Here is a 26,124-nt window from a genome sequence, read left to right on the forward strand (position 1 = left end):
TTCTAACTTTGATGTTCACATTTAAGTCTTTACCCAGTGAAAACACTATTTAATAATTAACTCTGTCACCTGGTCACCTAAGATAGCAACCAGTATTTGAGGAATTGGGAAGAAAAACACAGAAGTCATTGAAAACCATCCAAACCATTGAAATTCAACCACCGTGTTAATACACTTTGCAAGCGGACTGAAGAAAAATGTAAAAGTGAAGCGAGTTCTAATGGGTTTTGCTAAACAAAATAAACCTAGAGGGGAAAATAAAATTATTTCACCCAACTGGAGGTTTTACAAGGGTAAAAAAAAAAAAATCAAATGCTTTCTTTAAACTTTACAAAGCAAACAGAGCCCTCCAGACGTCCATGCAAAATGGCAGGTATTTAGTGATTAGATCGGAGTGGACATGTAAGAAATGTTTCTGGAAAACAGTGGAACCACTGGCCAGGACAGTGCTAGGCACAGACATTGGGATTTGATGGTATTAGCAATGCAGGCCTGGAGCTACACACCTGAAACCCAGGGTCTGGAAACCGAATCCATTCCTAACTCTCTCCTTTCCTCCCCTCCCACCGGAGTAAGACTCTAATGCCTACCGAAAGCGAGGGTGTTTGAGAAATAAAAGGCACAGTTTCTGAAATCTTAGCAGGCACTGGGCCTTCTTCCTCTGCTTTCCTAATTGGCCTTCCTGTGGGTGTTAGTCAGACTGGGTGGCTTAAGCCACAGAAGCTTATTTCCTCTCATTTCTGGAGGCCAGAAGTTCAGGATCAAGGTGTTGGCACGTCTCGTTTCTCCACGCGCCTTTCTCACTGGTTTGCAAATGGCTTTTCACTGCGTCAGCACCTGGCTGTCTCTGTTTACCCACCCCTGGAGTCTTTCTGGGTGACCAAATTTCCTCTTCTTAGGATACAAGTTAAATTGGATTAGGGCCTACCTAACAGTCTCACGTTGACTTAGTCACCTTTAGAGTCATTTTGAGGCATGAGTCCGGACTTTATACTACAATGGTGAGGGCTCAACTATCCCTAGGCCCTGTTCTTCCCGTCCACACCTTTGTGCTGGGGCAGATTCTGCTGCGGGCTCCCTGGCCTCTCTGCTCCCCTAGTCTTGTCTGTCTTATCTCTGTCTCTGTGCTTCTTTTTCTTTCGGACCCTCTTGCAATCTCAGCCCCTCTGTGTGTGTTTTTCTTGTTTACCTCTTCTACCCTTGCCCCAAATCCTCTTACCTTTCGCTCTTTTCCTCTTTCTCCAGGTGACTATTAAGTAATTTCTGTGTGCCTTTCATGAGTGATCACAACGGAAAAGTGTTTTTGTCCCCAAGAAAGTTTGATTCTAGAAGTTGAGAGGAGATCTGACCTCGAATCACCTTAATTTAAAGGCAGCTTATGATCAAAGCCATCAGATACTAGAGGAGAGGTTGGCCACATGTAACCCATCACTTGTTTTCATAAATAAACTATTACCATCATGTAGCCATGCTGTGACAGTTAATCTTGATCATCAACTTGATGAGATTAAGGGGTACCTAGAGACATGATCACATTGTGAGGATGCCACCCCATCCATGCATTAGCCGCTGGGAATTTCACAGCTGAATGGACTTTAGGTGAGGCCTAGTTGGAGGAAGTAAGGCCTAGTTGGAGGGGGGCAGTGTGAAGGGTCTAACTTTTCTTGGGCTCTTTCCCTCCTTTCTGCTTCTTGGCTGCCATGAGTGAGCGACTTTCCCTCATCAGTGCCATGATGTTTCTGACCATGGACTGTGACCTCCAAAGCCGTGAGCCAGAACAAGCCTCTCTTTCTTTAAGTTGTGTATGTCAGGTGCATTGTCCCAGCAATAGAAAGAGGGCTAACACAAGCCTATCTGCGTAGGCAGTAATTAAGGCTGCTTTGGTAGAGCTGTATGCTAGGGACAAAGACCATATGGCCTATAAAGCCAAGGTAAATCTCACAACAGCCCCAGAGAGAGAGAGAGAGAGATCCAGATCACTTCCAATTAACAGACTCAGCCATTATTTGTACCTAAGGTAGACACTTCGACTTTTTCCATGCATCTAAGTGAGGTATCCTGTGCTCCTTGCATCCAGGCTGGACCTTCCATCTAGAGGGAGAGTGGGAGTCAGCTTCTCTTTACTGTAACAAATAACAGGGAGAATTAAATTACAGAGATACAAGAGTTATTATGGTGGCTCACGAATTCAGAGGGTCCGGTCCATGTCTTTGGGCCTACGAGGCGGCAGCTCATGCAAAGCTGTTCACAACAGGGTCAGAAAGTGAGAGGAAGAAGAGGGTGCTGAAGTCTTACCCTTCCAAGGGTGCACCTCAGCTTCCTGAGGACCTCCTGTTAGCCCCAGTGTTTAAAGTCCCTCCATGTGCCATAGCATCTGGCTGGGCCCACACCTGGACCTCATGGAACTTTGGGCCCCATCTCAGATCCCAACTCTAGCAGGGAGCCGAGGGGACCTGTGAAAAGACCTTTGCAAAAGTCCATCTTCAGAAAGAAATTAGCGGTATGATTTAGGATTCTTAGCTAACAGTACTTGAGTAGGTTCTGGCTGTAACAGAAATTGTGAATGCTTACGAGGATGATTCTCAGTTTCTGTGAAGGGGCCAAGTCTCTGCTGCACCTCTGGTTACAGTGTGCACTTTGTCCTTCCAGGCGGATTGGAATAGCTGCTGTTCCTGTTGCGATGTCCTGTGTTTTACATTCAGAAGCCCTGGCAGGTCTGTGATGGACTTGGAGGCTCTTGGAGGCTGAGGATTCCTGCCTGGAAGGGGCAGGGGAGGGATGCAGAGGGGACCTTTTGTCTCTTACCTCTATCCTTCCATGGGGCACCTCCAAGGCTGTGCTGTACACAACCACCAGGTCCTGAACACCAAGCTGCAATCACCGTCAAGTGATAAAGTTACAAGTTGTTCTGAACACTCCTCAGCAAAGGATATTTGGTGCAAAAAAAAAAAAAAAAAAACCCAGGCTGTTGCAAACCTTTTTTGCTTGCCGAAACCATAAGGTTTGCATCCAAGAATATGCTGGTCTGCTTGAGGTCAGCCTTTCTTCTTGCAGACGGTGCCAGTGGCATGCATCTCAAATGAGCAGCTGTCGTGGCCCCTGCGTCTGTGGCTGAGGCATATCTAATCAGGTTAAGCCGCCGTTCATCCTGGCTGTCAGCTCTTTGGAAGTCAGAATATTGTCTGCAACCACACACAACTCAAATAGGAGATTGGCACTTGGAGGCCCCAGTCTCCAGCTCCCCCTGACCTTCCTGCAGTGGCCCCTGGTTTTCTCTTTTCCTATGTGACTATATGCAATGGTAGCACAGCTATTTTGGGGATTAAAACAGCTAATTGAGCATTTCCATTGTGGCCACCACTCTGTGCAAGTTTGGAGAGCACGTTGGGGGATGTTTTTGGTCGGGTGCCCTGTGAAGCTGCTGGTCCGCACCATGGCTCCACAGAGCTGTTAACTGGGGGACTCTTCCATGTGGCCACTGAGCAGGAGGAATTTGGTGTGAAATAGAGTGGATGTTTTCTTGGCCCAGACGCATGGCCGGAAGGGCTTTTAAAAGTCATCTCTGCTGCCTGCTTTGCGGGATGGCAAAGAAGCCATGGCTCAGAGCAAGTCGCATACTGTGTCAGGCATGGGTGGGATGAGGCCCCCACATTTTCCTTCAGGGCCTTTCTCCTCCAGAAATGTCTCTCCTCCTGTGCTATCTGCAGGAGGCAATCATGGTGCTCAGAAGCACAAGGGAGGCAACAACCCAGACCTAGTGCCAAGCTTGGATCAAGTCTCCTATATGCACCGAGATGCAAACAGGTGAGTTGTTTTACCTGGCAGAGCTCTCATTACTCCAGAGCTTTAAGATGGGGATAATAAACCAGACTGGCAGTGCATACCTGTAATGCTAGCTCTTGGGAAGCCGGGGCAAGAGGATCCATGGGGTGTTTGAGGCCAGCCTGGGCTACAAAGAAAGATGTTTCAAAAAAATAACAAGAAAATTAAGTGACTGGCCTTACATTTTTGGCATGTTGTTGGTGAGTGATAATGGATGATGGTGGTTAGATAAGATTCAAGCAGGGAATAGATCCTCTTGAGATTTTGTTTGATTTGGTGTTGGGGATCGAACTTGGGCCCTTGCAGTTGAGAGGCAGGCAGCGGAACCACTGAGCCAAATCCCTGGCCCAAGCCTCTTGAGTTTCGAGCGTTAGCTCCTTGACTTTCTCACTTTCACGGCATGACCTTAGTTAGGGCTTCCAAGAGAACTGTGGGCTGCTCCACATAACCACAGCTGTCTGGCGGCCTCCATATGCTACAAAGTCCGAGAGCTCAAAACTGCATTTCCCAGACTACCTTTCAGCCAAAGCTCTGAATGATGATTAAGTTCTGCCTGCTGGGTGCAGAAATAAGATAGAAGCCATCTCCAGATGCTTGTGGCATTCAGGTGAGCAGAAGCAGCTGGTGTACTGGTATCAGTGGACAGAGTACTGCAGGTGCTGGGCCACATGCTTTTGAGCTGTTTAGGAGCAATACTAGTAACAGTGTCAACTTCCTGTCCTGGTCTCTTGATTCTTGGTTCGGTTACTGAGTGGAACTCAGTGGTCCCTTTGTGGCTCTGGATGTTCTACCTCCCCACTTTCCCCATGGGCAGGACCTTTATGCATCCTGGAGTCATTTCTGATGGTCCAGAGAACGCTCTTTCCAGTCTTTCCGAGGCAGTCTTACCAGCAACTACTTCACACTATAAATTCCTTTCCTCTTAAAGTGCTGAGTGGTTCTGCTTACATGCACTGAATCCTGCATATCCTATGGTAATGTTGAAACCAGGTCTCTTTGCAAGCCCTTAAATTCAAATCCACGGAATTTGTGTGTGTGTGTGTGTGTGTGTGTGTGTGTGTGTGCGCGCGTGCGTGTGTGTGTGTGTGTATTGAACCAGGGCCTTCATACTGAGTTATATTCCCAGCCATTAAAAATTTTTTTTTATTTAGACACAATTTCTCCCAAAGCTGCTCAGTGGCCCAGGCTAGGCTTGAACTTGTGATCTTCGTGCTTCAGCCTCTCATATTGCTGGGATTGCAGGCCTGCACCGCCATGCCCAGTTTCAAAGGCCTTTTGGGATATAGCAGTAGAAAGAGCAGGCCCTTTGCAGCTGGCTGATCAGATCTGGGTTAGACCTTTCTCTTCCATTTTCTGGTCTTGTGACTCTTGGAAAGTCACCCTCTGTGCAATTCAGTTTCTTCTATAAAGTGGGGTTACAATATCAATGCACAGGTTCTGTGGAGAATGAAATGAATTAGCATATGAATCATTCCACACAAGAAATTATTTTTAGGAAGAAATCCTGCAATAAAATTTCTCCAGCACAAAAATGTTATGTATGAAGCTTTCAAAATACGAATAGGCATTAATCTAACCTATTGCTTCTCTTTTTTGTTGTTTTCCCTCCCAAATTTTAAGCAACCCTTAAAGCGAAGTCTTCTGGTTCTTTTTCCAGCTTTGGTCTCTCAGAATGTTTGATGGTAAAACTTCTAAGGTGATCCTCTCTTGCTACAAATATTTATTCACAGCAAAGCATTGTTTTCCAATTAATGACTTTCAAACTACCTTAAACCTTAGCTCAGTAAGACATACTGGAAATAGCCTCTGGAGGTGAGGTCAGCACAAATCTAAGGTGTCGAGCCCCACCAGAGCCTCCAAATCTCTCCAGGAACATCAATGAGTCCAAAGGTGCTTTTGTGCAAGCTCAAAATATATGCTGAGCACAGACTTTTCCTCCCTACACAGTGATGCCTCTCTCACTGTCACTTTTCCACGGATCTCAGGGCAGTGTCACCCCCAGTTCGCCATGCCTGTCCCCAGGCCTACACAACCGGGGTAACTCGCTTTCTTGCTCCTTTCCTGCCCCCATTCTCTCCCATGAGCAGCTGCCCCAGTATGCCTGAGTTTGCATACGGGCCCACAAATACACAGTATAATATTAAATGTGTAAATATTTACTTATAAAAATCATGCGGGCCTAGGAGCCTCCCTCTGCTTCATAGTTTTTCCCCACTAAGCACCATGTTCTGCACCCATGCCGCGCCAGGCTCCTCTGCCACACAGTATTAAGTAATGTGGGTTCTCCCCATTTTATTACCTGCCACAAGCTTTCTTCCACCTCCCGTGAAGTGACGTGTGCTTGCTGAGTTCACACGCGTGTGTCCTTCTGGGTTGGGTGGTGAATTCATGGGCTGCACAGGCAGGACTCGGACCCCTGACGCTTAGGGCGCAAGTATACCTCATTCAGTGTTTTGGCTCCTTCTCATTGTGGGCACCAGTGACACACACAATTCCTAATTTCCCCAGTCCACGCAAGCCTGGTGTTACTCAGCCTTCCGATTGTGACAGCCAGCGTGACACGGTAGTGGTTTTAAATTTTTTATTTTTATTAGTATGTGTTTGTGATATATAATGATTACACTCATTGGGTACATCACACATCTTAATTATTTTTGTGTCTTCTCCCCTATTCCTCCTCCCCCTCTCCCACCATCTCTGGGACCTGTTTCCATTTGCAAAAGATCTAGCTCTCTGTTTCCTATTATCTATCTTTTATTTTGCTCTTTATTTATATTTCAGGTTTCCAATGTAAGATAAGCTATGTGATACTTAAACTTGTGTCTCTGGCTTATGTCTCTTAACGTTATGGTCTCAAGATGCATCCGTTTTCCTACAAATGACTCAAGTTTATCCTTCTTTATGACAGAGTAGTACTCCATTGTGTATAAATACTATACTTTCTTTATCCGTTCGTCTGTCGGTGGGCGTAGTGTTGTTTGATCTGTATTTCTTTGATTTCTGGTAAATGTGAGCATCTCTCCAAATGCTTCTTTAGCAACTTGAGTCCCTTTTTGTGTAAACTGCCTGTTCACATCCCATTTGGATTTCTTTGTAATATGTGTTAATGTTTGGTAAGGCAAATCTTTTTTGCTCTTTTGTTGACATAATTTTTATAGGTGCCTACATTTTCTAATAAGCATATTGTTTCTCAAAATGTGATGAATTTTAAGTATTAAGTTTGTATTGCATTTGTAGGTCATTGGAAGAGAGAATTCACTCCTTAAAAATTTGTTTTGAGAATTCATCTTTATAACATTACATCCCACCATCTAAGTGCGTGAAATATCTTTTCCGCTTATTTAGAGTTTCCTTTATATGCTTTAGAAAATAATTTAACTTTCTTCCATGGTATATACTTAAATCTTGGATACCTCAGTTTTTCTGTTATTAACCATAGAAAGCGGTGAGCAAAGGAAGTTGGTAAGTACTGAGAACTACTAAATAATTATTGATTTTAAAATAGTAACGATAGCTGATTTGCAGTAAAGGAGTAAGAACAAAAACTATACATCATAGAAGATGGCAACACAGAAGATGGAGATGGCAATCAGAGAATAAACTTTTCCAGTCCTTGCTTTGTTAGGAAGGAGGGAAGACTGATTAACCTTAGATGTGTTAGTCAGGATTTGTGTTTTGTATGTTGAAGATGCCATTTAAAGGTTAGGAATAAAATATTTCCCAGGAAAACCAGATTCCTTACCACTGGTCTCTGAGGGTCCGCAAAGAGAAGATGGGGAAGGGAACCAAGCTGCAGGCCATGTCTTAGTGTGGCAGACAAAGGTGGCTGGCTTATTTATTTATTTACTTGTGGGGGGGGTGGCATTTCTAAATGGAGAAAGGTGAAGGAAATGCACATTTTTTTTTTCTTGCAGAAGATTAGCTAATTCAGCCTTTGTTTAGTGTCAACCCAGCTGGCAGCTGGGAAAAGCCATCTAACACATGGGGCTCTGAGCTCCGTCACCAGTCTGTCCTGAGGCTCATGACACCCATTTCCAGACCATCCCAGCAGCCCTGTGGTCACCACATGCCCCATATGCCCCGGGTTGGGGCCCTGACTCCATTCCCTGCCCACCTGCATCCTAGCTCCAGCCCCAGGCTCTGAATGTGTCCCTACCTCACACGCCACCTGCCATGTCCAGACAACATCATCGCAAGGCAGGATCTGCTGGGCAGGCACCATCCACACATGGTTTCTACTATGGCCAGGTGCAGGGGGACCGTGGGTGAACCACTTCATCTGCCAGACCTCCGAGGTCTCAATGGCAAAGGGGTGACAGTGACCCTGCCCCTTGGGTCGATGCGAGGCATGGATTAGGATAAAGTGCACGGAGCGTGCCAGGCACAAAGCAAGCACAACGCACCGTTGAGTTAACAAAAGATAGTTCTTAGGGACCCTGTGTCACAGGTGAGGAAACCCAGAAGGAGGCCACAGAATCTTCCAGAACACCATCATGTTCAAAACTGTTAGCTATTTTTACTGACAGATGCACAGAATAAAACAATTGTGGTGACAAGCATTAGGAATCAGGAAATCTGGGTTTGAGTTCCAGACAGTTTGTCTGTCTGTTCTGCCCACCCACCCTGGTACTGAGCGTTGGACCCAAAGCCTTTACCCTGAGCTACATTCCCAGCCCATTTTTATTTTGAGACAGGAGCTTGCTAAGACCCTAAATTCCCCAGGCTGGGCTTGAACTTTCAATCCTCCTGCCTCAGCCTCCTAGAGGGCTTGGATACCACACCACACCAGGGAGGCTGACTGAGGCAAGAGAGTCATGAATTTGAGGCTAGCCTGGGCTACATACTGAGTAGTATGATGCTATTTCAAAATAAAACAAAACACAAAATCAATAAAATAAAAATTGAATCTCCCAGAGCCTGTAAAATGGGGGTAAAAACACTTGCCCCCCTCCCACCCTGGGATGTTATCAAGACAAATAGGATGATATAGATAGGAGCTGAATTCAGATTTGGCCCAAACCTCAGGGTGTAGGAGGGATAACGCCCAAGGCCTCATTGTGCAAGGAAACTGAGGCTTATGGGAAGCGTGGGACTTTGATGGGGTTACTGTTTCAGAGAAGTAATTTGTCTAGAAATGGACATGGAGGGGAGCCGCCAAGGAGGTCAGAAAACAAAGTGGTGACCTTCACCCCAGAGCGATGGGGAGATGAGGCTGAGTTAAAAGGCCGCAGGCCCAGGGCTCCCCGGCTTTGCTTCCCAGAGTTCTTGGTGCGGGGCGGCCTCAGAAAGTGCTACCTGGTTTGTGCTCCTTGGATTTCTTCCAACCGCCCTGTGGAACTGCCAACTTTTTCCACATTAAGAACAAATCAAAAGAGATTTTTCACGAAGCGTGAGGTAGTGGACGGGAATGAGAGCAAATCAAATTCATGCAAAAATAGAGGAAATTAATTTTTAAAAAGCCCAACCAAACACCCTGTAATTTTCAGTGATTTCCTTTCAGGGAAACTGTGACCACTGTCACTATAAACAAAGCAGAGAATAAATAAATAAAAAGGGAAAGAAGGTTGTGTTTTCCCTCCTGGCCTGCCTGATGGATGGTTTACAGAGGCCCCGGGTGAGAGTCAGCCTTTAATTGTTCCCAGATGGCTCCTGCTCGGCCCGGCCCGCTGCTGCCCAGAGCCTCTGCCTGGCCTGCCGGGGGCACACTGGTGATGCTCAGACCCTCGCTCCGGGCTGTGTGGGGCCAGAGGCGCGGGACAAAGGTGCATGACGGTGGGAGGGATGGGCAGCCACAACCAGAGAAATGAGCCAGCACCCCTCAGTTTGGCTCCTGGTGGCTGAACTTGGACACCGACCCTGGGACCACCTTGGAGTTCCTGTGCCTACTTCTTCTAGATGTCACCTTCCTCAGCTGTGCCCAGCACCGTGCTCTGGGGCCACCATGTCCTGTGTCTGAGGGATCTACCTACCTCATGCCTTTTCCGGTACCCCCAGATTGAGGCATCTGGACCCATTATGAGAAGCAGCCCAAATAGCTGGATCTGGTGGTGCACACCTGTAATCCTGGCATTCTAGGAGGCTGAGGCAGGAGGATTGAAAGTTCAAGCCCAGACTGGGCAACTTAGAGAGTTAGTGAAAACTTGTCTCAAAATAAAAAAAGGGGCTGAGATATAGCTCTGCATGAAGATCTTGGGTTCAATCCCCTGTACCCCCCCACCTAGCCACAAAAGACAGCCCAAGCCCATTCGGAAATGAGGCTGGGGGTTCCTGGGAGTGGTTGGGGTCAGGTCCTATGATTGCCCTCAGCCAGCATGGCTGACCCACTTGTCCTTCTCCTTTGCCCACACTGCCACCCCAGCGCCTCTGCTGCTCGTCCACTTCTGTGGCCTTCAGGAGGTGGCCCTGGAGGAGCACATAACCCCAGGTGGTTTCCTCTTTCCCTGGGTCACGTGAATGTCACATAAGTGGGTCCCTCCCTCCTGCTCAGTGGCTCGGATTGGGCAGGAATGGGGTGGGCATGGAGCCAGGTTCTGACTTGTCCTTTCTCAGTCCTAACCTCTCCCTGGACTGCAGTTCAGGGATCCAGGTGCCTTTACCCGCCTAGACATTCCCCTTGTACGTGAGGAGACACAGCCTTTTTCTTCAAAGAATGTGAAAATAACTTCTTAGTAGTTGAATCTCTCTTGCAAAACAAATATCACGATGAGTTAGGGTAAACGAATCAGAAACAGATGGATAAAATTTCTCTGCAATACACAGAATTTCAACCCAGAGGGGATGGCGGGGTGGGGGGGGTGGATGGGGGCAAAAGGCACTTGGGGTTTCCATAAACCCCAAATACAAGGGAAGGGCCCGAGCCATTTGACGGATCCAAGCGGCTCATCTGGGAGCACCGGCTCTGCATCCGAGAAGCCTGGGCGGCCTCCAGGGAGCACGGTTATCAAGAACACGGGGCAGCTATCGAGTTTCTAAAACACGGCTTCTGAAAATAAACGGTTCTAATTTACAGTATACCTTCTCCCCACCACTCCCCTGGAGCACATGGCCCCGTGGAAGATGGAAATTATTTCGGAGATAACCAGTCACTGGGTTTGGCATCCATCCTGCAGCAGTTAGATGGGTGTGCAGAGGCCCTGATTGGTGGGGCAGGAGCGTGCTGGGTGCAGGGCGAACGCATCAGTGGTTTTGACAAGAATGTGAAAATTCTATACTTTGTGACAAAGTTGCCCCAGGGTAGGCAGACTGCTCACAAATCGGTTACAGATTTCCCCGAAATGTGTAGGGACTTCCATGCCGAAGAAAGGGGGTGTGGAGCCCAAATGCAACTGGGGCTTTTCTAGACTCAAAACCTGGAAGTGAAGGAGTCGAGGACGATGACCCGTCTCCATAGTGGGCAGACCTCACGGTGCGAGGGGTGCGTCTGCAGGGTGGCTTTACGGAGTCCTCCGGAGCAGCTCCTGCCTCCTGGCTCTCCAGTCTGCCCTACGGTGTTAGCCTCACCTGCAAAACTGTCCTGAGCCTGTAGCCACCAGCACCACACAGCCATTTTCCCTGTTCAAAGGATGAGCCTGCCTTCCAGGTGGAACATTGTATTTTGAAAAAGAAACCAAACCGAAAATGTACTCCAGCATGTCCTGAATTTAATTTCCTCCGGAAGTGCTTTAGAAACTTCAGCACGCACCCAGCTGCAGTCCTTCCTAGAAAATCAAAAGCGTTAGCGAATCTACTAATTCATCCTTAATGTATCTAAAGTGGGACGATTCATTTTGCTTACTGCATTAATATTCTCTCAGCCGGGGGCAGTAGAGTCTTCTGAAGCTGGAAATCTCTGGCTCCTCCTCCATGGGGCCCTCTGGCTCGTTCCTTAAGACGCCAGCCGTCCTGTGTGTCCTGGATCCACACACTGCCCCATCCCCCTCCCAACATTCTCAGTGAGGACAACCTCCCTCACCTTTTGAGTGGCCTGCACCATCTCTCCTTGCTGTTCTTTCTGCTTTACCACCAAAGTGTAGCTGCTCCAGGGCTCATCAACAGACTCAGATCCTGTCCTTGTGCTGCCTAAAAATGTCACTGGCTTCCCACTGTACTGAGAAGTGCATCCAAAGTTCTCACTGTGACCCTCAAGATCATGTGTGACCTTAACCCTGGTTCCCTCACCATGTTCCCCATTTCCCTCCTCAGCACCCCTCCCAGCCAGCCGAGCCCCCCCAAGCCCTTCTCACATGTACATCACCAACGTCTCTACCAGGCAGGAGCCTTGATCCAGAAGAACAGCGAAGGGAATCACCTTGCCTTTCTGAGCAGCTGCGCAGAACTATGATTTACATAAGAAACATGCTTGCATAGCTTTGAGATATTTGCTTAACAGTTTAGCCCACACTCATAAATTCAGGGTTCATATGAAGCCCCACTGATGTTAGTCCCCAAGTTTTGATGGCTCTAAGCCCTGAATAGCATGAGGGCAGGGCCTTGTCCTCCTCACTCAGATTCTTCTGGATGTTCTGGGTGTAGGCCCAGTTCTGTGCCTCCCCTTCCACCTGCTTCTGAAGGGATCCAAGGTGACTAAGGCACAGCAGTCAACTCCACCCAGGGGAGTTAGAGGCATGCTTTGAGGTCTTCAGGGACAGCTTGATTCAGAGGCTCTACACAGCCAAGGGATCTGGCACCTCTTCTCAGCTGTCCCTGGGGAAGGGCAGGGGCCACAAGTGGCTGGAAACGGCTGGGAAAATCTGAATGGTATCACTCAAGGTAAAGGCAAGGACAACCAAAACCATCGTCCTCCTGAAGCCTCCCTCCCAAGGTCAGGAGTGGCCACTTGAGGTAGCAGGCAGAGGGAACAGGTGGGGCAGCACATAATAGAGGTCCCAGGAGCTCAAGAGAAGGGCTGTGGCCTTGCTCATGGAGCAAAGGGGTCTCCCTAGGATACCAGTCATTTAAAACATGTGCCACAAAACCATAAGATGCTATTTCCTGAGCTGCCTAATTTGAAAGCCCACAGCAGTGATTCAGTAATAAAAATATCATTTCCTGTTCCACACGAGGAACGTTTCCTGAGTGCCAAAGTTTCCACTAAGAAGCCTCTTGCTCCGTGACAGAACACTTGTTCCTTGTCGCAGTCAGCCTCTGTCACAAGAGGAGGTGCAGTGTAGACGCAGATCCCAGCCCCAGGGACTCAGCTAGCTCAGGGCAAGTTCCTCACCTCTTGGCCTTAGTTTCCTGACGGAAGCAAAGGTGAAAGCTGTGTCTGAAGAATGAAGAGGATTGAATTAATAGAGGCACAAAAAAACCATGTAACTGCCTGAAAGTCAGAGACTCTTACAAGAAACAGATTTTCTCTGGCTGAATTCTGCAACACAGGCATAGACTATGGCCTTATATTTATCAGATATTTGAACCAAGTAAAATAGCCATCTAATTTGGAGAGCACTTTTATGTTTTGTTTTTGTTCCAGTTCAAGTTTTTATTTTCATTTTTAACAAATTATACAGATCCAGTGATTTTTTTTTTTTCAAGCCAGCTTTGCTGGTCTGTTGGAAAATCTTTGGTTTGGTTAGTGGCAACATTTGAAAAGTAGCACTTGGGTTTGGTTTGGCTTTTAGTTGAAGAGAGCAGTGTGGGCTGGGTTGGGGTGCACAGTTTGGCTCAGTTCAAAGCCAGCCATGTGAGTTGACTTCTTTCTCTCTTGCTCGTGGAAATTGGGAGGAGTGGCGGGAGGAGGGGTACCACTATCAGGACCTCAATGTACCCACAAATACTGCGTGTCACTGGGTGCAGGCTCTGGAACCAAAAGTGATTTGAAAACTGTGACCTCCGCAAGCATCTTGGAACAAAGCAGCAGTAGGGGTCTCAGAACCTGGTATTGTAGGACCAAAGCAGAGACAGGTTTTTGTTTAAACATTTTTTTTTCAAATTTTAATGAGCAGCATAAAGCCTTTACCAAAAAAATGCCCACAAGCACTAAGAGGATCCCACGGCAGAAATAAGTCTCAACCTGAAAGTTCAGCAGATATTTGTTCTTAGTTCACGTCCGTTGATGAATTTTTACTTCTGGCCTCGTGTTATTTCAGAACCACTGAATTCACAGACAATGTCGGAGTCATCTATTATGACACCACTTCAGATATATTTTCCCAGCTACTCTGAGGTCAAGTAAATTTCCAACCCTCCTGATGGCATAAGAGGTGCCGAGGGCACTGGAGATACCTGAGGACCCTGACGTTGGGCATCCTGTCCTACCTCTAGCATCTCATCGCAGGAGGGTGTCTACAGAAGCATCCCTTAAGCCCCCAGGGAATCCATGGGCACTATCCATACCCACTAGGCCATAGTGGGCGTATTCACTTTTCTGATGGCATCTCAAATACTGAATTGAGATTTACATCCACAACTGGAAGAACAACTAGTCAACCGAAGTTGTCTTGGCTGTTTCCTCACCCTCTCCAGCCAATTAAGATGGAGGCCTCCTTCACAGTAAGAACCTACATTTTACTGCTCTCATCCCTGAGCTCCTGCCAGATGTCCCCCAAACATTTCTGGGAGTGGTTTTCTGTTATGGTTTCAATTTCAAATGTCCCTCAGAAGCCTCACCTTTGGAGGGGGGCCCTGGTTGGAAAGGGTGGATCACTTGGAAGGGTGTGTTCCCTTCCCTCTCTGCCTCCTGGCCTCTATGATGTTCTGACATTAGGTTTCCGCCTTGGAGGTGGCGACCATGGACAGAATCCAATGAAACTGGGCCCACATAAACCTCTTCTGCTTTAAGTGGTGTCTGGTATTTTGTCTTGGTGACCATAAAATGACCAATATATCCCCTTAGCTCCAGCCCACAGTCCAGGGGAAGAGTCCTCTCTTGTTATCTGGGATGGCTGCAGGTTCCCACGGCTGTGCTATCCCAGACCTTGCTAGTGACACATTTCTCTTTCCCTTCTTCTTTCTAGCTCCTTACATGAAAAATGAGTCCATGTGTACTTCATGTGACAACCTAGAGTAAGAGATTTGAACTCAGACTCTAACTCTGGGTACCCTCTGTTCCTGAAGGGTGTTGCCTTATCTGGTTCATGTTGGCCTCACATGGCTGCCTTGTCCCTTAGGCTGTGTTCTTTGAGCTACTCCTTGTTCCTTTGCTCACACTTGCTTCTGTGACCCCAGCCATGTGCTCCTCTCAGACACACCCATGGGAGCAGAATTCCATTTTAGGCCTCTTCTGTCTTAAGGTCAATAGAGCCTAGGGGTAAATAAAAATATCATCAACTTAGACTTTGTGAGTTATCAGTTTATAAGTTTATATTCGCCCCATTAAATAAGCAACGACAATGTGCATTGCATCTATACAGATGACAGATGCACTTGCCACATCACCTGCTGTGGGTGTTTCTCAATTCACTACGGGCCTTATTTGGAAAGGCGTCAGAGAGAAACAGGGCTCTTCCTGCCTTTGAACTGGCTGAATTAACTGAGAAACTTGTATTTTTATTTACTACTTAGAGGCAATAACTCACCTTGCATGGAAAGATTTCCACAGCCTCTGAGGAGGTTTTTGTTTTGTTTTTTGGTACCGGGGATCAAACTCAGGATGTTGCGCTTGCAAGGCAGGCAGCAGAACCACTGAGCTAAATCCCCAGCCCTGTTAGCTTTCAGTTTTAGCTTTGCTTAGCTTGACTATCAGGGAAGGGCTCTGCAGACCTGGTCTTTCAGAGCCATGTGCCCCCTACTTCACCTCAGCTTGCTCCATTACTGTTCTGGATCCTGCAGACATACAGACACACATAGGTTCAGGCCGTTGACGCTGCCTCTTCCATTGTCACAAAACACACCAGTCTGGGATGAAGTCATTATCTGTGGTGCGCTGGCCAGTGTGAGACTAGTCTGCACATGTGGCCTATTACCATTATCCCTATATTTGCAGGCATTGAGAAACTATTCTCTTCCCCTTTAGTTTAGGCTGACCTTGTGGAACGTGATCTTGCTGGACTTCCAAGACCTAGCTCTAAGAAGTCCCGAAGCTCCAGCCACCTTGGAACTCTTGCACAGCCCCATATGAGTCAGGCTTCTCTGCTAGGGACACAGGTGTCACCGGCTCTGTTGTTTCAGTCTGGGCAGTGGAAGGGCCAAGCATTTGAATAAGACTTTTATTCATTCCTCCTCAGTCCAGCCTCCAGACTGTAGAATCATGAGCAAATATCTGGTTCTTGCTTGAACCCAGTATGTTATGGGGTGGCTTGTTTTGCAGCAGTGAATAGCTCATACATCAGCGCTAGCAGGTTGATTTTCTCTGGCAGTTTGTGTATGATTAACTTGAAGCTTTGTGGAAAAATGTGAGCAAATTCACATAAGGAGCTCAAAAGCCTTCCAGGAGAAACTAAAACAAGATCCCAACCTCTCTTCCCTGAGATGTCAAGGCAACATTAGGATAGATCCACCCCAGGTGGGGGTGCAGTAGCTCTCCTGAAATAAAGCCAGTTGAGTGGCAGTAACCAGACTCACCAGTGACTAGGTGCTTCCAGTCTAGTCAGTAGATACATGTGGAGGGACTCTGCAATTCCTTACACATCTAGGTTCTGTTGAGAACAGCAAGATTGACATCTGACAGTTCCTGGACAAACAGGGAAGGGGATCCAAAGGGAGAGACAGGTTGACAGAAAGGCTCAATATACTGGGGCCGTGCGCAGTGCCTTTGAGACAACACGGGGAGGGGGGCTATATTTTGACCCCTAAACTGTAAAGTCGGACATCCCAGGTGCATTCTGATTAGAATTTTGAGTTTTTCTTTTAAAAAGCAGATATTTCATCTTCAGGAGAAAAAAGTTGTTGAAAAATTAAACAGTAACAGAAGTTGTAGAAAAAATACGCTCCTGTTCATAAGCAGTGTCACTCTTATTTCCAAATGCATGCTGTGTGTAGCCAAATGCAAAGAAATAATTTCTTGCATATGATGAAAATTGTTCCTAACTTCCTCTAAGCCTAGTGCGTGAAAACAAACCCTTGCCTTCACTGAATATATGAATGGTTAAACTATTGATTTTCTTTAAATACAAAGCCTCCAAAAGAAAAGTGATTTGTTTTTTGTTTTTTTTTTCTTCTTTCAAACCAACAAATCAGACATAGCTCTACCTTGCTGAATTTGAACGCCAAATTTGTGCTTAAGGGAGACAGGGCTGACAGCCCAGGGACCTGAAGATCCCATTAGCAGTCATCCACACCCATTACCCTGTCTCTCTGGATTTCCTCCCATGCCACCATTCTAGCACTCTTTGCAAAGAGAACCGACAGACAGATTCTGAAATTTGCATACAGATCCTTCTTGATAGTCAAAATGCTTCAAGATGTGGCTGGAAAGCCTGGGTGCTTGAGTTCTGGGGATTTGAAAAAGGTGCTAGCTGGGCTCAGTCTTTTTTTCTCTCCGTGGCGTGGTGCCTAGAGTCACCCCTCCTCGTATCAGTGACCCTTCTCCCTTCTTTAGCAAGAACCCCTGAAGGTACCATGGCAGCCAGGAAAGTACTTTAGGAGCTCCTGGAGTTCAAGACTGGAGAAGTGGGAATGGGCACAGCGCAAGTATAGAGGGCAATTATTACGTAGCGAAAACATACCAGTAAAAATGATTAAGATAGTTTTTAAAGAAGTATCATTAAAAAGCCCCTAATAATCGCTTCTTGGCCTTTTGGCTAAGACCAAGTTTAAAAAGCCCCTAATATGTCAGAAACTAAGTTTTAAAAAAGTGTTACAGTTTGACACAGCTGGATTCCTCCAACTTCTTGCGTGTTTTACTTCATCCATTTAAAACGTTATTTTGGGATGGGGCGGGTCCCTGGGCGCCCCCAGGCAGCCACAGGGTCTGTACACAGAAGGCTCGAGAGACCCCGGCCGTAGGCTGCCTGGAGATACAGAGTTTGTGCCTGGTTACAGAAAGAGGCCCTGAGAGCAATTTTGCTCAAGCGTTACACCTTTCAAACATTTTTATAGGACAAGAAATATGGATGTATTATGAAGCAAACTAAAAGCTTTTAAGATAAAACATGAAACGTCAAATGCCTGATTCTGTGCACATGGCTGGTTATTTGGCCAGTACTCCCGAGCTTCCGGGACTCACAGCGGCCCTCTGTGCTGGGGAAGATACAACTCCTGAAATCCGAGCAGGAGCCCCTGGCTCTGAGCACCTGAGCATCGCAAAGGCTGAAGGCCGCATGAAGCAGCTGAAAGAGAAATTCTCCCAGGAGAAAACCTGGTTTGAACTCAGAACTCCGCCAGTGGTCAGCTGCGCGCTCCCAGCCCCTCGTCCTGGTTCCCCCGTGGGTGCCGCAGGGAAGCCACCACAACGGGGCCGAGCTAGGCACTCTCAGCTGAGCCTGCGACGCACCCAGGTGGACCTTACAGAAGCACGCGGAAGGCCGTGGGACACGCCCAGGGGCGGGGCTTACGTGGGCGGAGCACATGAGGACCCATGCACGTGGTGAGTACTGTGAGGCACGCACAGGTGGGCGGGGCGTGCGTGAGGGTAACAAGGGTGCGGACCTGCGCAGATGACCCCGGGTGCGTGTGTCCTCGCCTGACGACCTATTTGGCGTCCCTGAGCCTGTCCAGCCCAGGTAGAATGCCTGAGGTCGTGATGCCCTGGCAGGTGAGTGGGGGAAAGTCAGACTGTTGAGTGGCCTAGAGCCTGTCACTCTCATGCGGGGACCCCCAGAGACCCCTTGCGTTTGCTCTGAGGCGTGTGAGGCCCTGGGTTTCCTGGTCCCGTTGGGGTCTGCAGGTGGAGAACCCCATCCTGCGTGAGGCTTCAGCCTAGGCCACCACTTCCTCGCGACCAGAGACGTTGGGGGCCCGAGTTGTTAGTTGTGCCTCAGGTGGCCTCGGGAACTCGCGCTGTTAATTTTGCCACAGAATAAAACGTGGGAATGCTCTCCTTTTGTGCTTTGGCGTCTGAGATACCCTTTGTCAGTGTTGTCTGACTTAACTAACAAATGCTTATGAGGTTAGTGTTCCCTGCGTAATATCCTCTAAAACATGACTGTGGATTAGTTACCTTTCATTTTCAGGAATGTGAAAGAGCATTATGAAATGTTTATAGTAGAGATTAGGTGTTACACTCGTGAAGGTTGAGAATCACTTCTCTGAGCAAATGGCTCTTTTCTTTTTCGTTTTTTTGAGTAAAGAATCAGGACTTCAGGGTGGAAGAGACCTTGGAGGTAACGGGGTGACCTCCATCTAGGGCTCACCGTCATCTAGTTCTCAAATGAGAGCATTTGGAGTGAGGGCCGAGGTTGTCACATGCCTCTTTTTACTTCCTTCCTCTTGAGATGTGATGTGACCCTCTTGAGGTCCTGGACGGTACACAGTGGGAAGTGGGCTGGGGAATCAAAAGACCTGGACACGGCCAGCTTTACAGTGCCTGGGCGGGGTGTATATGCTGGGCTCAGTAGTCGCTCAAGATGTGCGTTTGAAGGTCTTGGCCTAAGCTGGAAAACCAGGCCCTGTGTTCTAAGAGGAAGTACTCTAGTCTGAGAGACTCAGTCTGAATCGGGGGTTCCAGAAATGTCATGCTGGTGGATAAACTTGTCAGGGGATCCATGTTCTGAGTGACATCCTGGCATCTGATTCTCGTTAAGTACTGGGCTAGTTGGAGGTGAGTAAAATGGGTGGGCTGGGACCAGTGGGAACCAGAGGGCATCAGAATGAAGGTATCTTCCTTGGGTACTTTGTTCTGGCGTCTAGAACGCCATGTTCTAGAAAGGATTCTATTAGAAAGGTGGGTAGGGGTTCAGCCAGGGCCAGCACCAGTGCTTCTGGCTGACTCAGTGTCCTGAAAGCTGCTTTGACAAGAGAGACCTGAAGAGCAGAACGCAGGGCTGAACCATGTCTTTCAGCATTCTGGCCACATGGCTGTGCTCCTTGGAGCAGTGAGGCTTCAGTCTCCTCCATCCTTCTCCCCTCTTCTGAATTTGCAACTGTTATCCCGTCCCATGCCCCATGCTCTTTCCTGGAGGGCTGGACAACTATATCCCACCTACTTCCTGTCCACCACCCCTCCTCCTCCAGGCTGACACAGAGCCCTCTGTCTTCCTGGGGAATGTAGTAGCAATTCTGAGCATGATGCTGGACAAGAAGTCCAGTTCCCTATAAACTTTTTATAGCTCAGGAAAATAAACATGTGGTTTAAGGTCTTTGCATAGGCAGTGCTCACTGAGTTTAAGCTTGCTTTATAGAACTACAAAAGAAAATATTGGTAGAATTAATAAATTTCTGAGCCAGCCAAGGAATAGTAGTCCAGAAATCTCACGGAGAGTTTGATGGTTTAGGAGATAAAAAGAGGTCATCTAGTAGTTGTTATCTCAGTCCTCTCCCCCTCGGAATTTGCCTGCCTGAGTTATGTAGCTGGGCTCCTGGGTTCCCTGGGGTAGGGCTGGATCACAGTGTTTCCAGCTGGGATGGCCCTAGGAATGCTTTTACAGATGAGGAAGCAGGGTCTGGAGAGAGGCGGTGATCTGCTGCTGTCACACAGCTCCTTGGAATTGGGACCTAGTGTACTGTTTGCTCAAGTGGCTTTCCAGGCATTTGCTGTATTCTGGCTCCAGGTGAGGAGGGAACTGGGAGAGCATTGGCTGATGTGTGCAAGAAGCAGGGCAGCAGGAAGGGTTCAGGGGCCATTTATGACTCTCACTTTCTGGCCATGTGGAAGAGCAGGGAGCAGAGAGGGAGAATGGCTGTGAGATTCTCAGTTGGAGCACTAGGTATTAAGAATAAACATCACAATCGTAATTGCTCTTGTTGCCATTTACTGAGCATTAACTCTGAGCCCCAGGACCTCTGTTATCTCACTGAATCCCCCATCCCTGAGATGGTCACCTTTCAGTCCCCAGTTTGCAGCTCTTAGAAGGCTGTGTCTTTTGTACACAGCCTGTGTCCTGACTAGTAGTTGTAGAGCCAAACTTGAAAGCCCCGGGGGGTGGGGTGCACTTTCCCAGACCCATTATGGGAAGCAGATAAGGAGGCTGAATTAGGAGGAGCTGAGAGGACCTTATGGGACAGTCAGGCAGAGACCCAGGCATCAGAGAAAATGTGTGGATCTGGGAGGCATAATGAAGGAGATCTGGTGTGTAGAGACGGTGTAGGAGGAGGGACTGCAACACAACAGGATGTGTCTGGTCTTGGAGGCTGACATTCTTAAGTCCCTGGTGAGAAAGAGGCGGTCCTGTGGCTGACCGGACGTGGAGGACATGTGCGCGTTCCTTCCTAGTGGGCCGTCCAGGCACACTCCTCTCCACTGCAGTCCAGCAGTACCGGAATCAGCCCTAAAGCCAGGCATCCCTGTGAGCCCAGAATTTCTTTCTCTAGGAATTTGTTGAGGATATGATGGAGGTGGATGAGTAGTTTCATCACAGTTTTACTTACATTTATGAGAAATCACAATTTCTGTAATGTCCGATAGTAAGGGGTATTTTATACAGCAAAATACATGCAGACAGAAAAAGCAAATTGGAGAGTGATATAAATGGCCAGCATTTTTGACGCATCAAGTTTTAATTGGCAGGCTACAAACAGTAAAGAGTAGATATGTGGGGGCAACCCCTTTTCCGGTCCCCTTTCTGTCTCTCATAGAAGCTTTCTTTCTCTCAATAAATTTTTCCTACTCTTAAAAAAAAAAAAGAATAGATATGTGGACATATTTTATAGAAAAACACAATGCACATGTCAGGTGGTTAATAGGATACTGTTCTTTAGCTGGCGAGATTATGGGAGTGAACCCCCTCTTTTGTTTTTTTCTTTTTTCAGATTTGCAAGATCAGTTTGGTTTTTACTACTTTTAGTTTTTGTAGTTTGAAAAAAGTTTTTCTAGTTTCATCATGAATGACCGAAAATGTTTGGCTGGTGCTTATTTCATATTCGAGGTTGTATTGGAGGGCCTCACATGCACTGTGATTTAACATGTTCATGACAGGGCTGTACGTGCATGATTGTCGCCTTGGGCAGCTTGTAGCTGCTGCCCAATGGGACTCTTCTATGCTGCCTGATGGGACTGTCATGTTTGTACCACCGGTGGGTGCTAATGGGATCCTTATGAAAATTAGGTGAGGGAACCATAGCATGGAAAGGTTGGGCAGGTGCCCAGTTTGTAAAGCTGGTGTGGAGCAGAGCTTGAATCTGAACCTGAACCATCTGCTATCGGGGATCATGCTCTTAATCGCTGCAGGACTCTTGCTTCTCTGTGAGGAAGAGGTGTTTTCTGTGGCTGAGGAGATTGTAAAGCAAAATCCACATGTTCCTCTCCTACCTCGGTAACAAAGGATCACTTCCATTCAGGTATTTTTCCTCACAGCAGCACGCAGACACTGCATTCAGGGAGTGGGTGAGTGCAAGTGGCAGTCCCCCCACACCCCAGGGTCTGAGAAGACATCCAGCATGCTTTTTGTTATTTTTGAGCATTACCACGGAGAAACTCAAGGAAAGTTCTCTTCACCTCAGGAGTGGCTGACTTGACTCTCTTACTTCTCTGGGAAATAGCTCTCTGCTGAGAAACCTTCCTGTCTCCTAGCTCTGGGGAGAGTGGTGGCCCAGGATGTCATGGCTCTTCTCCCATGGGGAGAGGGGGAATTCACCAGCTGTAGTTTACTGTATTGGTGATGTTCAGTGTGCCACATTTCCCAGAGTTCACACTTTTACATGTCCCTTCCGACATTGATGGGTTGGCTGTGTGAACATGGGGCTTTGACCAATGGAACATTCACAAGCATGATGCAGTCAGTGTTTTGATAAGTGCTTGTACCTTGGGCTTGTCTTCTCAAAACAGTCCTCCTGGGAACCCAACCGCCAACCTCATGAGGAAGTCTAGGTTTAGACCACTGAATAATGTGGAGCCATGGAAGAAAGACTCTAAGGATGAGAGGCCATTTCAGATACTGTCTGGTCTCAGTCACGTTTCCAGAAGAATCCAGTTGCTAAGTGATAGCCCAGCTGAACCAGCCAGGTGATCCCCTATGAACCCACAGATTCACAAGAAATAATTGTTTTAATCTATTAAGTTGTGGGTGATTTGTTTGCCAAACACAGGTAACGGAATGGTGCTTGTGTTTTCCTCTTGGAAATAAGTCTATACACATTCATTAAGCACTTTCTGTGTGCCCAGCACTACACTAGGGGGGAGTAATGAAAGTAATCTGACTAGGAAGTGTGAGTCTAGTCTCCTTATATGAAGTAAATCTGAAAAATCTCAGCCTGACCTCCTGCATAGTGAGGAAAGGTAGCCAACTTCCCTCGCCCAGTGGGAACATGTCATCCCACATCCGGTAAACAGGTGTCATAAGTGAAGATATTGATCTTTTACTTCATTATAACAATAAGGGGTGATACTTCTCCTGCACTTCAAAGGGAGCCATTTGCATGGGCACTGGAATCAAAGAGGAAAGACAGAATGAGGAACTGAGGGGTCTGCCGTGCGGGGTCCATCACCTTCATTGCTCCTCAGGGAAGGAGGGGGACTTGTCTATGGCTTAGGCTAGGACTGGCCTGCCTCAAGTTTCGTGAAGACCCAAAGCCTAGAATTCTGTAGCTGGAGAGACTCAGAGATCACTGGTCTATTGTCCTTACAATGGAGAGGAGGAAACTGGGGCCCAGATGTGAGAAGGGCTCCCTGGGGGCACACAGAGTTCTTATCGCCTTCATCTCTTCGTGTTAGCCAGACCCTTTGGTGAACTGTGGGACTTTTCAACCCTGCTCCCACACTTCTTCCTCTTTCTGTCCCCAGTGTCCTAAGCAGGGTTGGCCTTGGTGGCTCAGCAAACAGTGGGAAGTAAGAGTCTCCTCAGGTGAAGCAGGGCTTATTTACATTAATTGCTGCTTGTGGGCCTGCGATTTAGCTCAGGGGTGCCGCTCTCTGCCTCCCAAGTGCAAGGTCCTGAGTTTGATGCCCTGTACCAAAAACAAAACAAACAAAAAAGACCAGTCAATCAGTGTTGCTGATTTACTTCAGATGGCACACACAGCTGTAGAAAGAGGTGGAGTCAATTCTGTAGAAAACAGCTATCAAAAGGCACCCTGAGGTATTCTTTCAGAAAGCAGACACATCCTTTTACTTTCGTATTTCTCTCTGGGTTTTGAGAGGGATGTACTCACACTGCACATTCAAAGTGAATGCCTGTTGTGCTGGGTACGTACGCATTCCTGTTTCCACCTGGCCTAGCCCCAGGGCTGGCAGGATGTCTGGCCTCTGGAACCTGGCTTCTGACATGACACCTTGTCCAGAGGGCTTCCCAGAACTGGGTGCTTCTTTTCTTTGTTTCTCAGCTTTCTCACTGGGACTAGGTGAGGAAAGCCAGGACTGTGGGAAAATTCCATGAATCAAAGATGCATCTGGAATGTGCTAGGGAGCCTGGAGGCTCTTCCATCTGAAGCACTGTCCTTTTGAAAACAGGAAAATACAGGCACGAGGGGAAGGAGGTTTTCTCTAGGCCTGGGGCTGGTGGGCCTGATGCCGGGAGAGCCTCGGAGGTGATGCCCTCCGCTGCAGGACAGGATGAGTCAGGCCCCTGCGGTGTTCTCCCCACATGGTTTCAGTTCTCCAGTCAGGACCTTAGTGCCCAGGGGAAACCCTGGTGCAGGCCAGCGTGGAAATTCTGAGCCACTACATCTCACACCGATTGGGTGTGGCTGGGAGGCAGCAGGCTACCAGTAAGTGATTTTCAGCCATTCCCTCATGCTTTCATTTTCCTCATTTCATGTTGCAGCCCCATGTCCAGTAAGGGGATCTGCAGAGCCACCCAGCCACCAGGTTCCATAGCGGGAACCTAAGTGAAGAAGCCCTTGTAGTTTGGGTGAGTGGCTCTTGTGTCTTAGGACTGTGACCCAGAGCAGGACCATGACCTCCTCTCTGTTCTTTGTTCTTCCTCCCCTCCTTTCACCCACTTCCTTCTCACCTAGACACTTGAGGGCCTCCTCTGACTGCTTGTGCTGGGCCCTGGGCAGGGGAGAACTTGGGTACCACAGGAACGCCAGGTAGGAGCCCCGGTTTGGCCTCTCGCACCTGATCCACATCACACAAAACCATCAGATAAATCTCCCACTTTTAAGTATGTAAAAATGAGGCAGCTCCATGCAAAAAATGTTGGCTGTTTCTCACAAAGTATATGTAGAATTCTATGTGACCTAGCATTTGTACACCCAGTTATATGCCCCAAAGAATTGAAGGCAGAGACTAAAATAGTTGCATAGGACATGCATATAGTAGAGCTATTTATTTATAGTGGTGCTCTTTGCAGTAGTCAAAAGTGGAAACAAATTCCATCAGCAGATGAATGGATAAACAAAATTTAATAAATACATATAATAAAAATATCCAAAATAAAATATTATGCAAAAATTTGTAGAATTTCATTATATCTGTAGCATGGATAAAGGTCCAAACATGCTAAGCAAAAGAAGCCCACATACTAACGGTCACTTATTGTGTGATTTTGTTTGTATGAAACATCCAGATCGATAACTTCATATGATAGTTAATAGGTGACTGGCAGGGGCTGGAAGGTACAGAACTGAGTGACTTAATGGATATGGGGTTTCCTTTATGGGTGATTAAAAAGATTCTGGATCTAGGTGGAGGTAGCAAATAACACAAAATTGTGGATGTACTAAACATACTAAATTATGTACTTTAAAATGGTTTACATTACATGAAATTTACCTCTCTAGAAAAGTTTGTGATTTAAAAAATACTGCCATTTCCTACAAATCACCCAGCACCTTGGCATGCACCTATATCATTTCTGTCTCCAGCTGCTAACTGGAACTCCACATTTAGGACATGAGGTGGAGGGGTGGCACAGGGCTGCTCTTGGCCAGGAGTGATCTAGAGGCTCCCAGCACAGGCACACACCTCTGAGCTGCAGTTTCCTTCTGTGTAGCAAGGGTGAGGAACCAGACCCCCTCCACATGCCTCTCTTGTGACTGACTGGTGACTGCTCTGAAGTCCAGATCTTCGACTTGGGCTTCCAGGTTCAGTAGGTGGCCCCGCCAGCTTCACTCCCATTACTTCTGGAGGACTCACTGCTTCCTCTGCCAGGTTGTCTCAAAGCTTCTGGGATTGCTACTCCTCCACATACAGCACCCCTTGGGCTCTCTGCCACAGCCTCCTGGGCTCCTGAAACTGAATGACAGGGCCTGTTCTTGGTGTTTGGTCTCCCATGCTTGGATATAGGTCAGTCATAGGAAGCCACTGTTTCTGTAGCTCAAAAAATTCAGTATCAGCTGTGCAATCTGATCTATGAAGAGTAAAATACTTAATACATGATTGGCCTTTTTTTTTTTTTTTTGGTACTGGGG

At 47.4% G+C, this 26,124-nt stretch overlaps 2 long non-coding RNA genes across 3 annotated transcripts; both read right to left on the minus strand.

Moving 5' to 3' along the window:
- Positions 1-11,624: 11,624 nt before the first annotated feature.
- On the minus strand, positions 11,625-12,221 carry LOC104857677. Its single transcript, XR_778916.2, has 3 exons — positions 12,045-12,221; positions 11,774-11,908; positions 11,625-11,685 (listed from the first exon to the last, which is right to left on the minus strand). It is a non-coding gene; the product is annotated as an uncharacterized LOC104857677 (long non-coding RNA).
- Positions 12,222-13,355: 1,134 nt separating this feature from the next.
- Positions 13,356-16,406, minus strand: LOC104857678. Of its 2 annotated transcripts, none has more exons than XR_778917.1 (3): positions 16,303-16,406; positions 14,765-15,043; positions 13,356-13,675 (listed from the first exon to the last, which is right to left on the minus strand). It is a non-coding gene; the product is annotated as an uncharacterized LOC104857678 (long non-coding RNA). The 2 variants fall into 2 exon arrangements; XR_778918.1 differs by lacking the exon at positions 16,303-16,406 and adding an exon at positions 15,318-15,381.
- Between the last annotated feature and the right edge of the window lie 9,718 nt (positions 16,407-26,124).

This window comes from Fukomys damarensis, unplaced genomic scaffold (assembly GCF_012274545.1).
Source record: "Fukomys damarensis isolate Sample0158 unplaced genomic scaffold, DMR_v1.0_HiC HiC_scaffold_20, whole genome shotgun sequence".
Taxonomy (NCBI): Eukaryota; Metazoa; Chordata; class Mammalia; order Rodentia; family Bathyergidae; genus Fukomys; species Fukomys damarensis.